At 38.0% G+C, this 13,448-nt stretch overlaps 1 pseudogene; it reads right to left on the bottom strand.

The window, feature by feature from the left end:
* Positions 1–308: 308 nt before the first annotated feature.
* On the bottom strand, positions 309–12,536 carry LOC141575469 (guanylate-binding protein 6-like; annotated as a pseudogene).
* Between the last annotated feature and the right edge of the window lie 912 nt (positions 12,537–13,448).

Raw genomic sequence — 13,448 nt, forward strand, 5'->3', positions numbered from 1 at the left:
CGAAAGAGTTTCTTCTGCTCCTCTGGTCCTTAAGTCAAATTAGAGACCTTAATCTAATATCTAAAATCCAAACAATCTATTATCTCAGAGGTTTGGTGAGATCATGGAATTCTGGCAATTGAAAACAATTACACATGTGTCAGCTTTTTGTTTATACAGAAGTTTCTTACTAAGTACCCTCTGTGCCTAAACATACACTATGAAGATGTAAAGAAAATACATATATATATATATATATATAAAATGGTGTCTGTCTTCAGACTAACTATACTTTTATTTGAAAAAAATACTAGACCAAGTTAGTTGCACCTGGGCCAAGACTGTGTTCATTCCAGGATGTCATGTACCTCTAACAGGGAGACTGTGATGTCTTTTCAGGATCTGAGCATCACTCCTAGCTTGGATCCTGATTCTGAGAGTCCTTGAAGTGTTTGGGCATTCTCATTTCCCAGCATATGGATCCAAGTACATTTCCAGAGGTCCCCTACGAGAGGCACTGTGAAAATCATTATCATTTATCCTCATCCCAGAGTTGCAAGGTCCTCTCTCTTGGGATCCTGCCCTCCCCTCCAGGTGATAGTTTCATCATCTGAAATTGGTTTAGACCAAGGCTACGGATTATAACCTTTTATCAATGTTACCTCTCAGCTTCCTATAAATATCCTTGATTACAATGGATTCCGCCCCATTCTTTTTTTCTCTACAGACACCTTGTTTTATTTGCCATCTTCAGAATTTTCTCTGGTCAGGTCTGCTAGCTGCCACTCCAACCAAATTATAGACTGAATGTTTGAATGTGTTCTCCAAAATCCATTTGAGGAAACCCCAAATACCAATGTCCCAATGTGCTTGGAAATGGGGTTTGGGAGGGATTAGATAATGAGTGTGGGACCTTCATGAATCTAATTAGTGCCTGTATAAAAAAGAATCATGAGATTCATTCTCTCTGTCTCTCTCTTTCTCTGTCTCTCTCTCTTCACCATGCTAGGACACAGTAAGAACCTTGTCACCTGTAAAGCTGTAAGAGGACCCTTACCAAGAAAATAACAATGCTGGCACGGTGCTTTTGGACTTACAGCCTCCAGGACTGGGAGAAATAAATGTTTGTTTTGTAAGCCACACAGTCTATGGTAATTTGTTATAGCAGCCTGAGCTAAGACAAACCACGATGCTCATTACTCTTATTGTATGTACTTGAATTCTGATGTTTAAATGCCAACACCTGGCCTCTGTGTGTCTGGGTTTTTCATTCCCCATTACTATCAAGGCATCCATTTCTGCAGTGGTGCATAACCCCTTCTGTACTTGCCTACAGCAGAGACGCCACCACTGAACTTAAGGATGATGGGAATTCCTCTCACCAGTGAATATGCTTAGTGTTTAGTAATTTGTTTCTAAACACTGTAAAAGTGTAATTGAAACCTATGAAATAAAGGTTACTGTTGTTGAGATTTCAAGGGGTAACAGGAAAGTTCATACCTTATTTTTGAAGCAAATATAAGGGATTAAAAACCAAGGCCAAAGCAAAAACAAGATTAGGATGCAAACGTTATTTTCTAGTATTCTGATCTTAGTCTTATACCCCTCATTAAGCAGGCTAATGTCATTTCTGGAAGCAATGGGCAATTCCATTTATTCACATTCCATTTACTATTTTAATTATTAGTATTGTAGTTTGTTTTCTTTGTTATTCAAGAAATAACACAAGCTAACTTTGCAAAATTGAAAATATAGAGTATATAATGAAAAGCATTTGTCCTTTCCATCCCTGATGCCAAGCTGTCTTCTCCAGGTAGAACCAATGATACCAATTTCTAATGAATCTTCCAGAAATGTACTATACATACATGTGTATGAGTGCCCAAAATAATTGCCTTTTTTTTTTTTTACGGTGAACACATTATACAAACTGTTTTGTGCCTCATTTTTTCACTCTACATTCTATCTTCCAGATTGTTCTATATTTATACAAATAGATCTCCACTATCTATTTACTAGCAACATAGCATTCTAGTATAAATACATGCAAAATATATATTACCAAATTACATAAATGAGCATTAAGTGGTTTCCAATCTTTTGCCATTAGAAGTGAAGCCTCAGTGAAACTCTTGTATATATGTACATACACATATATATGATTTTGCACACATATATATTTCCTAAAACACAACACACTATATCAAATTGTCCATGCATTTATTCTATCTAATGTGGGCCAGGCATCAGTATTCTCTAGAAATCACTTTTTATATTTAAAGCATTGCTGGATGAAAGTGAAAAGCATGCATATCAGAAATAGGCCAGAGAACATACATGTATATTATATTATATATCTGATTTCTTTACAAGGAGAGCTACTTCTTTTTAAAAAGTGAGCTCACTACTTTCATAACATTACCAAGAATGTTAGCTGGGGCAGGCAATAACGAAGCGATTCTTTTGCCAATGTTGTCCAAGGCTTGTGCAAGCAAGGAATTATCATCATTTTTAGTATCAACCATTCTCTCCCAAATGATTTATCTCTGTACTCATCTCCTCACATTTCTTTCTAAATCCTTCAGTACACAGATCTTCTTGGACCTAAAAAAAAAAAATGAGGAAGGAAGTAAAACTTTTTAAATCCCCCATTTTTTCAAGGATTACATTTTGTCAAACTTTGAAACTTTGTTAGACTATCTTTGTTTTATTCCTAAAATTGTTCTCTCTTAATCATGAAAGGAGACTCTTGTAACAAGGTATATTTCCTGGTTTGGACCGAAATATTAAGAAGAAGTGTAGTTTACAGCCTTAATAATATTCATATACCTTAGGGTTTTGCCAGGAGGCTAAGCCTGGCATGAGGACAAATGTAATATTTTCCAGTCAAAAAATGCAAATGAGAGGTAGCCTTGGTCTGACTGCACTAATTCTCAGTCCCACTCAGGATGACACTGTCACCCATATTATAGAAATCTGTTATAAACTCATGGCCCCTAAATTATAGAAATCTCTTATAAATCATGTTCAGATGAACAATGAGAGAAATCCCTCCAAGCCACATGATCGCTTGGGGATCTGTCCACACCTGGAGGCAATGCAGCAAGTGTAAAATCTATCATTTCTATGTGTATTTAAGTCTGGACATTTCTGGTAGTTTTATGTCAGAACAGATCTACCTCAGGGCCTTGGGCTGAGCAGGTCTCCTGGTAAAAGGTAGTGACCTTGGTAGAGCGTACTAGTTGTTGTTCATATTAAACACAAATAATTGGAATATCTGTTCAATCAAGCCCTGTGAGATCATTTTAAAATTCTCTAAATGGCTATTCAACCCTATTTATATTCTCTGAGGGCTTGGAGTAGAGGGGGGAATACTCATCCTGAACTCTCCAAAGTCTACTTACAGAGCCAAATTTAAAGGTTTTGGAAGGATTCAAAGGCTTCAGGGTTTTAATAAATCACAAGCAGTAGATGCACTTGTGATCTCTGCATGACCATGCTGTAACCTTCACCCATCCCTTCCTGGGGTACCAGGGCAAAGCTATCAAGCTCTACTACTGCCACAGCCTGATTCACCTTCAACTGATGCTCCAATATCTTGTTTGGCTCTCTCAGCAGGTTTTCTCTTTCTCTCACCATCTTCTCCATCATCTGAACTATGTGTTTCTGGAGACTTCTCTTCTGAGCCTCCACCTGCTGCTGCTGCTCCTGCAGTTTCTGTTTCAGCAGCTCCTGTTCCTTCTCAGCTGTCTCCTTCCAGGTCCACTCTTCTGCCCCAGGAAGGTATTAGAGAGGGAAAAAATAGGCAAGGATTGACCTCCACCCTCCTGAGCTCAGAGGGCAAACCAAATTAAAGAGAGAGGTAGGAAATCTCTGAAGTCCTCCCCCAAAACCCCATGTCCACACCATCGAGAACACACTTCAGAATGTGAGAGAAAAGGCTCTGCCTGTCTGGCGTCCAACCACAGTTCCCTTTGCTGTTTCCAGATGCAGCAGGTTTGTTCCACAGAAAGGAAGGAAGCTCCGGTATTGGGAAGGTTTTGCTCTCACACCTGTCAGAGGGCACTGCAAGAACATACACATCCCACTGTGAGCCCAGCCCTACCCTGTACCTGCTATTTGCTTCTCCCCATCAGTGAGGGCTTTATCTGCCTGCAGGATTTCTCTAGTGCCATCTGGGACTGCAGAAACCTCTGGAAGAACTCATTTGCCTGAGGAACCAAGGAGGAGCACAGAAATTAGATTTCCAATAGGGAAATTAGTGATGCAAAGACAACTAAGTCCATGTAACTTTTGCTTGAAGTTTAAAGTTCCACAGTGGTTCTTTTCAATGAGTCCAAGCTCCTTAGAGTGACCTGTCTCTCTCCAGTCCCTTGCCCAGGGCTACTTCCTTCTCCCCACTCTAGAATCCAGCCAGTCAGTATCATGTTCAGTTCTACAAACCCCAAATTTCTGGTGCTTTTACATATCAGCTTTCCCAGTGTGAATTAGTGCCTCTAAATTGTGCTGCTGTTCTCCTCTGCCACTAGCTGGTTATAACTATAGACAACTTATTTTAACCTGCCTATGCTTCTCAGTTCAGATCTTTAAAATGTTGATAATGTAGATGCTTCTTAATGCTATTTGAAAGATTAAGTTCAAGAGTCTAGGGAAAGAGCTTAACATTTTGGCTATAGGAAACAACAGTTCAATATATATTAGTTGCATTATTATTGTTTATTATTATTATTATTATTATTATTATTATTATTATTATTATTATTATTTTATTATTATTTTATTATTATTTTATTATTATTTTATTATTATATTTGTTTCTAACACCTAAGTAGCTCTTTCCTGAGTGTTATAGCTTGCCTATGTAGTTGACTTCCTGTCTCACTTGTGATCATCCTTGTGTACAAAGACTGACTTGTAAATTATCAGTGCTCAACACGTCAAATATGTTGTTGAGTAAAAAAAATGAATAATTTCTGTTCTGTCTCTTGTGGATTTAAGAAATCTGTACTCATGGTTGGGAGTTGACATTTGTACTCTCTTCAGGAATAAATAGCATGCAGTGAACCTTAAAAGCCACAGCTCTTTGAATGGCCCCATACACTCTCTTTATGCATGCATGGAGCTGCACTCTCAGATTTTCAGGAGACCCCTTTGAGTATTCTGTAGGTTCCCCATGTTTCCCATATTCCTCACCTTCACTCCTTTCATGGGCACTTGGTAATATTCCTTTTCAATAATTTCCTTTGCTTTCCTGTAGAGTTCATGACCTCCAGGAACAGAGAAATTTCCTGCTGAGATACTTTTTACTAGTGTCTTTGAAACCTGATCAAGTTTAGTCTGGCAATATTTGATTGATGTCTCTTCATTCTGCATCAAGAAATCATTTTTCTTATTCTTTATGATTTCCTAGAGAGAAGAAAGATAGAGGGCTGTCACCAGAAGCAAGGAACAGATGAAGTAAATTTCCAAAGGATCTGGTAGAAGAATTGGTCTAATTGTGTTCCTCATGAGAAAAGTATTCTGTTGGAGGATATGTAATAAAACAGCAGTCACAAGATTTGATTTATTCACAGCTCTGAAAACTCTGGAAGACCATGGGGAAGTTCCCTAACCTCCTTTGGGTATTTCATCTGAGCTGTTGGAGTTGCATTACCTAATCTCTCTGGTTCCTTGAAGCTGCCACATTCAGTGATTCTGTCTTCAATGATAGATACAACAAGGAGCAACCTAAGCTGAAAGTGGCCTGAGATGTGGATCTGAAAAGAGAAATTTTGGTTCCCAGCCATAGGAGTGTGTTCACAGAAAAAGAAGCCAGCTAAAGAATGTCTTGGGTGTTCTGGACAGGCTTGGAATCCACAGAAGTATTTATTTCAAGAGGATATCTATACTGATTTTTCATTGAAGGTCAAAGGGAGTTCCAGATAAACTGCCTGAGTTCTGGCAGTCAAAAAAGAAGGAAATGTAGTCCTTTGAAACTCTGTCCCTCATGAGAACATGGACTACATTATCCTTGAGTGAGAGATGAGCCATGGGACCGGTAACAACACTTCTAGGCTTCATTCTTCAAGGGGAGGCGACATAAAGTAAATACTAAGACAGATTACCACAAGGTTCCTCTGGAACTCCTGCTTGTCTTCCTTGAAGGAGTGCTCCATGAAGACTGCAGGGGCTTCCCTCTCACAGGCAGCATGCGCCTCCAGCAGCTCCTGCAGCATGTCTGTGGGGAAGCTCACTCGCTGAGCTATCTGCTCACTGTAGTGGTTGTCTGCCTTCTGAATGGCAGCTGAGTTCTCCAGCTGGGCCAGAGTTGTCACTGCGTTCTCCAAGTGAGGTACTGCTCCGCTATTGCTAGTATCCAGGTAGGTCACAACCAGAGTCCTCAGCCCTGAAGAAGCCAGGAAATTTAGGGGCTAAATATCAAGTTATCAGTCAATGGCTCCAGGATTCTGAGACTATGCTTCTAGGGTCATATACACATGCACACACACAAACACACACACGCACCCCTACCTCCTTCTACTATTATCACCTTCATTTTCTACTGACTCTTCATTTTTATGGTTTTCCAGGCCACAGGACTAAAAATGTTAATATCTACTTCTATCTAACATACTAGGGGCTACCTGGAAAATACAGTTTCTCATTTTAAAAATTGAAAACAATATAGATTACATAGATAGACAGATGAGGCAAAGTGTACCATGTTTAATTTATTCCTAATTCTGAGGCTTTGAATGGATTTTCAGTGATTTATGAGCTAATATTTATTTTTGGACCACTCTAAATTCTCAAAATATCTTTTGAATTCTCCTTGTGAAGAACACTTATTGTATAGGACTTCCTTTGAAAACATGCAGTGTTCTGTTTTTACACCAAGAGAGTGATTATATTCTAAGTGGAGGATGTTTTCAGATAAGTGGGAGCCACAGATATCATTGACAAAAGTTGCAATTTAGGGAAGGAATTTGTAAATCCCCCAAAGTGAGATAATTATAAAGTATACAGATTTCTTCATGGAGTATAAATGTCTGTAAAATCAGAATCCTTTATAGAATCAAACAAAAATACTAGAAAGCACATTATATAAAATATTCAACACATAGCAGTCCCCATGGAAATGGGAAAAAGAGATTCACCTGTCCCAGTGAACATGATTCCTTTTGTGAGGGTCTTGGTCCTTGCATCAATGAAGATGTAAGAACAGAAATATTTTGTTTGCTCCTGGAATTTAGGATCCAGTTGGTCTTCAGATACCATGCCAATATTGGCTATAATTTTTTTTCTCTATGTTGGCCAGTCAAAGACAAAACACTTCCATCTTGGAAATAAATGCCTGATGCAGTCTCTGGGTAGATTGGATGTTTGGGCTTTGGGATTTTTCCCTGAGGGGCAGAAAAACAGGGATTAGAGTGTGTAGAGTCTTGAGGCGAGGGGGTTTCAGGTGTTCATGGCAGGGATTTGTGTGTCTTTGCCATTTCTACACATAGAACTCTTTTAACATAGACATTGAATACTTCTTTGCACATCAGACTTATACCAATGATATAACTGCAGAGAAATTTAGGGAGATATCTGATCCAGTAAAGGAAACCTATGGCTGGTCTCTCCAGACATGCACATAGTAGAGTGGTTATCTATGATGTGTTTGCTTAACTAGCAGCTAAAAGGATGAAAGGTCACATGAAACGTTCTGCTCAACTCAACCTCATGTAGGAATTCAGCTGCAGAACCAAAAAGGAGAGCTACAAACAAGGGATCATGGACAGTAATTGGAATATTAGGAATGACATCCTCATTATTTAAGAAAAACTGTTTTGATGCTAAAAATAATCGATGCAGTGTTATGTATTTATTAGTAAAAACCTCTGAAGTATAAATGTACCTGAAATATAATTTTAAGGTATCACCACTAATCTATAATCTCTTTGAGGTAAATGTTTATATCTGGTCCTCTCCTGCCAGCCAATTTCTTAATAGCTGTTTTGAGAAATCATAAATAGAAACGTGAAAGGAAGAATGACTAAATTGGGATTGATATTTCTCTCAAGGTTTCAATAGACACACATCCTTGGAAATGTAACCCATGAAAATAATTTTTTACCTTGTAATTAATTCATGGGTAAACATGTGGGAATTAGGAGAAAGCTATGATGTGGAAGGTAAAATGAATATTCTAATAATTGTCAGTATTATTGAAAAGGCATAGATTGCAAAGACAGTCACTTCTTCAGGTTTATTTAGAACATACAGTCATTTTGTAGATGATAAAATTATACAGGATTAGAAAGTTTTCTAGCCCTCTTTGAAAAGAATAATATGTGAAATCTATATTTTGTTCATTAAATAAGCTTTTCACTGCAGTTTCATGTCTAACAATTAGCTGATTAGTTGTTTTCTTCAACAGAGAAAAATTGAAGGAACAGGAAACACAGTGTCCAGTCTTTAGAATGTTTCATTACCCATGTAAATCTGGATGGTAAATTTAAAGATGTATAAAAAACAAATTGGTTTTGAGTAATTTCACTTTACACTTTACTTTTCTTGAGTAAACTTCAACTGTAGCCCCTAGATCTTTGCAACCCACTTTCCAGCCACCATTTCCACAGACTTTGATTTAGTCTCAAATACAAATGCAATCACAAAGATGAGGGATATTGTTTAGTAGATCCCACACTCTATTGGACCGTACACTGCACAGGCCATACTCTGATACCTGGAATCAGCTTCAGGGCATTCTCCAAGTACTCATCTTCTGTGATAGGCTGACTACATAACTGCAGCTCCAGGGTGAAATCCCATACAGTCCAGATAAATTCTGGAAAGAAATTCACAAATTCTGTGGAATCTTCTACTCTATCAGGTGTTTGAGAGGACTTTGCCTTGATGTTTTGCAAGCTCTGTTGCATAACTAACATTTGGTTAGGGAAAAGAAACTCACTACCAACAATTCCCATATTTCTCTAGTATAAAAATATTATAAACACACTCTTTTGCCATGGGTCCCCTCTGCTCCACCCAAGAAACTAAATGATAGGAAGGGAGAGACTGACTCTATCCTCATCCCCATGAATTCAGTGAAACATGGTGGTTCAGGACCTGGAAGGATACCGCAGATGCTCCAGGGCCTGGTGGTTGATGGTGCTCATGCTGTTCTAGACAAAGCTACTGCAGAGAACCACGGTCAGGGCAAAGATCCATGAATCCTTCTTAGACTCATCCTAGAAAGCACATTAGAACAAGAGAGTTAGAAGTTTACCCCTACATTAGAAATTCTTCTGTACACTTCTTCAATCATGGTTTCATTTATTATTTCAGCTAACATAATCACCATGCAAAGAAATTGAAGACAGATGTAAATGCACATATCAACTTTGACAATGACAGAGACATTTCTTGTGTTTGCAAATTTTTCATATATAAAATGATTATAGTGTTCACAGTACTTTCTTTTTCCTCAATTGGATAAAGTAAAATAACATATACAGAAAAACTAATACAGTACCTGTTGTGTAATTAGGAATTCAGTGATGAGTGTGGGCACTTATTCATTCTGCATATATTTATTAATCAGAGTCCATATAAAATATACCATAGTTGGCATAACTGGTATTTAAATTATATGCAATCAATAAATACTTGCAGGAAGCTACTAAATATACCCCACTGTTCTTAGATTTTAAAAAAGCAATGCTAAAAATGAAAATTGTCTTTCAACATGATTATTTAAAAGCAGTGGACAAACATCCATAACAGTAAGTGCAACAAAGATAGAAGTATCTGTAAAAGGCTTACTCTCAGTAATGTATATAAGCAGTGAAACCTATAGCTATAACACTAAAATAAAATTTAGAAGTCTATCAAGGAAGAACAGAGCTATGAAATTTGGAGAAAGAATATGTGATCTGAAAGCTCCCTCAATATCTTGAGCTGAATATTAAAGAACTGGTAAATGTGGAACTGAAGAAATGAAGGTGATCCCATAGACAGGAAAACCCAGAGAAGCATAATTAGAGATGGGAGAAGACAGGGGTCTTGTAGTTAGAACAGAGTCATTTGAGGGCAGAGGGCAAGTGGAGAAGTTAAGGTGAGTTTCATGCAGCCTAATCAAGGGTCCTAAAGCCCAGGCTGAGTTGTATAAATCATAGCATTGTCTAAATGATGGCATACACTGGAAATAGTTTTTTTTTTTTTATTATAAATGGCATGTAAAGTTGCTCCCAGTGTAAATGCAAAAACTGTGGTTTATGTTGAGAAGATTCTAAATGGGAGTTTGGGGGGATAAGAGTCTATTCATTACTTTCTTTCCCCAAAACCCAGTTTTTAAAAATAATCAATTAGGATAAGAAGAAGTAGCAGTTATGAAAACAATTATTTCAACAGCAAGATTATAACATTGTTTGATATATGGCTTTAAAAATAAGCAGATTTCTAACTCCTGTTGAGAAAAAAGACAGAGCTATAAAAATGTAGGTACTATTTCCAAATAAATCTCAAAACGGGGAAAGGAGGGATAGTTCATTTCAACCATTAGCAGAAAGCTAAAACACCAAAAATCCATTTTAAAATGTTTCTTGTAGGACAAAAACTTACTTTTATAGAACTTGCACATTCAGAGGTGTCTCACAGATTTCCAGAACACTCTGTGAGTAGTTGATGAACTTCATCATAGAAAATGTAAACCCGTCTCTTAAATCCAACCCTCAAATACACTCTTCACCTTGAAGCTAAGAAGGTGAATCAGAAATTTTTCCTCACTCACATATTGATACTTATCCTCTTTCTTAGTTATGCTTAACTGTAAGTTCTCAAAACCAGTAGGTGCTGCCTGGATTGCCTTTCAAAACTGAAGGACTTATTCCCCCAGCTGTTGGGAGTGCTGGTGGAAGACAGTCTTCAGGTGTCAGCCCTCTTAATTAGAAAGGCTTCTGGAGCAGCTCTTCAAAAATGTATCAGCACCCCTGTCCCAAAATCAGGATAACTCAAAAAAGCCATTCCAGCCAAGGAGCTCCCATGAAATTCCCAGAAACTGGGGATTGCAATGCAATGTAATTTCTTCTTCTCTCCAGCCTGCTTCTTTCCCAATTACATGGTATTAAATCTGACTGCAGATAATGTCTTGTCAATTGAACTAAAGACTCTTTTAGGGCAGGACATTTACTTTGGTCCCTGATAGCTACAAAGCTAAGTCCAAAGGCCTGGAACTCAGCCGTTCAATAATGACTTACTAAATGTAATCAAGTCATCCACACAGTGCCAAGAAATAAAAGAATTTATCTAAGACACTATGATAACTTACCTAGAAGTGAGATTCAAACAAAACATAGTTTGCCTTATTTACTATAATTGATTTCTTGATTTTACAGATTAAACAGTAAAATTTCTAGGACCATGGAGAGATAAGGGGAAAATCCAGAATAAAAAGGATTTAATTGTGAATTTCTGCTTTACCATTCACACATCCCCCAGGCTCTAATTGTGCAGAAGGACCACCAGAGTACGATTAGGCTTGTGTGGGTGAGGCACACACCACATCCAGATGCCCTTGGTTACAGACTGCACTGTAGAGCCTAGAGGAAAGCCTGTGAGGAGAGGGAAGAAAGCAGCATTCAGTTAGAGCCGATAATCTAAACAACCAAGGGGCTACAGAGTCAGATCTATTGGAATGTCAGTATCCCAGCATACGAGTTGGTGCTTTCTCCATTTCCTCAAGAATGTCCTACTTTGTGTGTCATCTGTTTCAAGGAGGAAGGAACATTAATTGTGATAAAGATACCAAGCAAGGGCTCAACATAGAGGCAAAGGGGAATCCATGAATCAGACAAAATGGAAGTCACTGATAACCATAACAAGAGTATCTTGAAAGAACGGTGAGGTTCAAAGCCAGAGAGAAATGGACTGAAGACAGACATGGGAAGAGAAAACGGTGGGAAAAAATCAAGATTATATTTTTTGCCAGACAAATTTTTCAAAAGTGGGGAGAGGTGTTAGCCACAGTAGTATATGACATACAGGAAATATTTTTAAGATTATAGACATTTGAACACATTTATATGTTGATGAGTATAGTCCATAAAAAAGCAAAATGTGTTTCAAGAGCGAGTAGACACAATTGCAAGAGTCCAGTGCTTAAGCATGTAAAATAAGGTAGGATTGTGAGAATTGGTAGGAGAAATTTTGCTTTACAGGAATAAAACATACAATATGATAATGAATTAGAGTAAGACAGTGGTTTAGCAGTGAGAAATAGGAGTGGAAAGTTGATTTGTTAAGAGAAGTTTGGTTTTCCCTGCACAAGATCAGGACAAAAATTAAGAAGCTGAGGTATTAGCTAGAATCAAGCAATTGGTCCTTGACACTGTACAACACTCACCATGATTCTGACCTGCAAGATGGTTCATCAAGTAAGATTTGCCTGTATGATACGGCCCTACAATGGCCACCACCAGCACTGGCAAAGAAAGCTCACCAAGAATCTGCAGAGAATTTTGGTTCACTGAAAGAACCTTGACACTTTCCAGCAGACAAATGGGGTCCATCATTTTGGGTCTGGATGCCATGGCAACCTGCCAAACTAGAAGAGCTTCTTAGTGGAAATCAGATTATAAAGCCATTCTCTAACTCAGAATTATACAAAGCATCTATCAACTTAGGATAAGGTAAGTAAGAGTTCTGTGCTTTCCATTAGACAAAATGTAATCTAGAATTAGCATACTGCAGAGGTTTTCCCCCATCATTCCCTCAAGTCTCTCATGATATTGGTAGTGAAATAATATAATATCACTCTCCAAACTGTTATTTCAAAATAATAATATAATTAAAGTTATTTTTATGATGCACTGAAGGCCTACAATATACCAAGCCCTTTGATAATAACTTACATATCCAGCTAAACTGATATTCACAAGAGACTGAAAGTTAGAAATTAACATAACTACTTTGGAAATGAGGTAAATGGTTCTCACAAAGGCTGAGTGAATGTCATTGAGAAAGGATTGAAAATCTACATACTTGAGCAAAATGACAGACTAGCAAACTCTAAGCTCTTGTTTCCCCAAGGAGATATAAACAACAACCAAAATACTAGCTATAATAACCTTACAGTAGTTCCATAAAACAGTCAAAGTTCCAAAGCAACCAACCAAATACCAAATCAAGAAACAGCCTCATTCAAAATGATAGGAAATTCTGTGGTTTTTCTGTTGCCCTCGGTCCCCATTGTGGTAAAGTCTTTAAGGAAGTGGCAAATCATTTCCCAATTCCCTCCCCTGATTCAGAGAGAGGGAATATTATAATGTTCTAACCTGTCAGGGCTGCCTCTTCAGGTCTCTGTTTCACCTCACATGAAACTCAGGGAAGGGTGGCAGAGGGGTAGGTGGTGGTAAAACTTGGATATCAGGTGGAAAGAAGCAGCAGGTATTTCTCAAGGAAAAATGTGGAGAGACAGCTCCACAGATGCCTAGAGCAAGAGG

The sequence above is a fragment of the Camelus bactrianus genome, chromosome 3 (assembly GCF_048773025.1).
Source record: "Camelus bactrianus isolate YW-2024 breed Bactrian camel chromosome 3, ASM4877302v1, whole genome shotgun sequence".
In the NCBI taxonomy this organism is placed as follows: Eukaryota; Metazoa; Chordata; class Mammalia; order Artiodactyla; family Camelidae; genus Camelus; species Camelus bactrianus.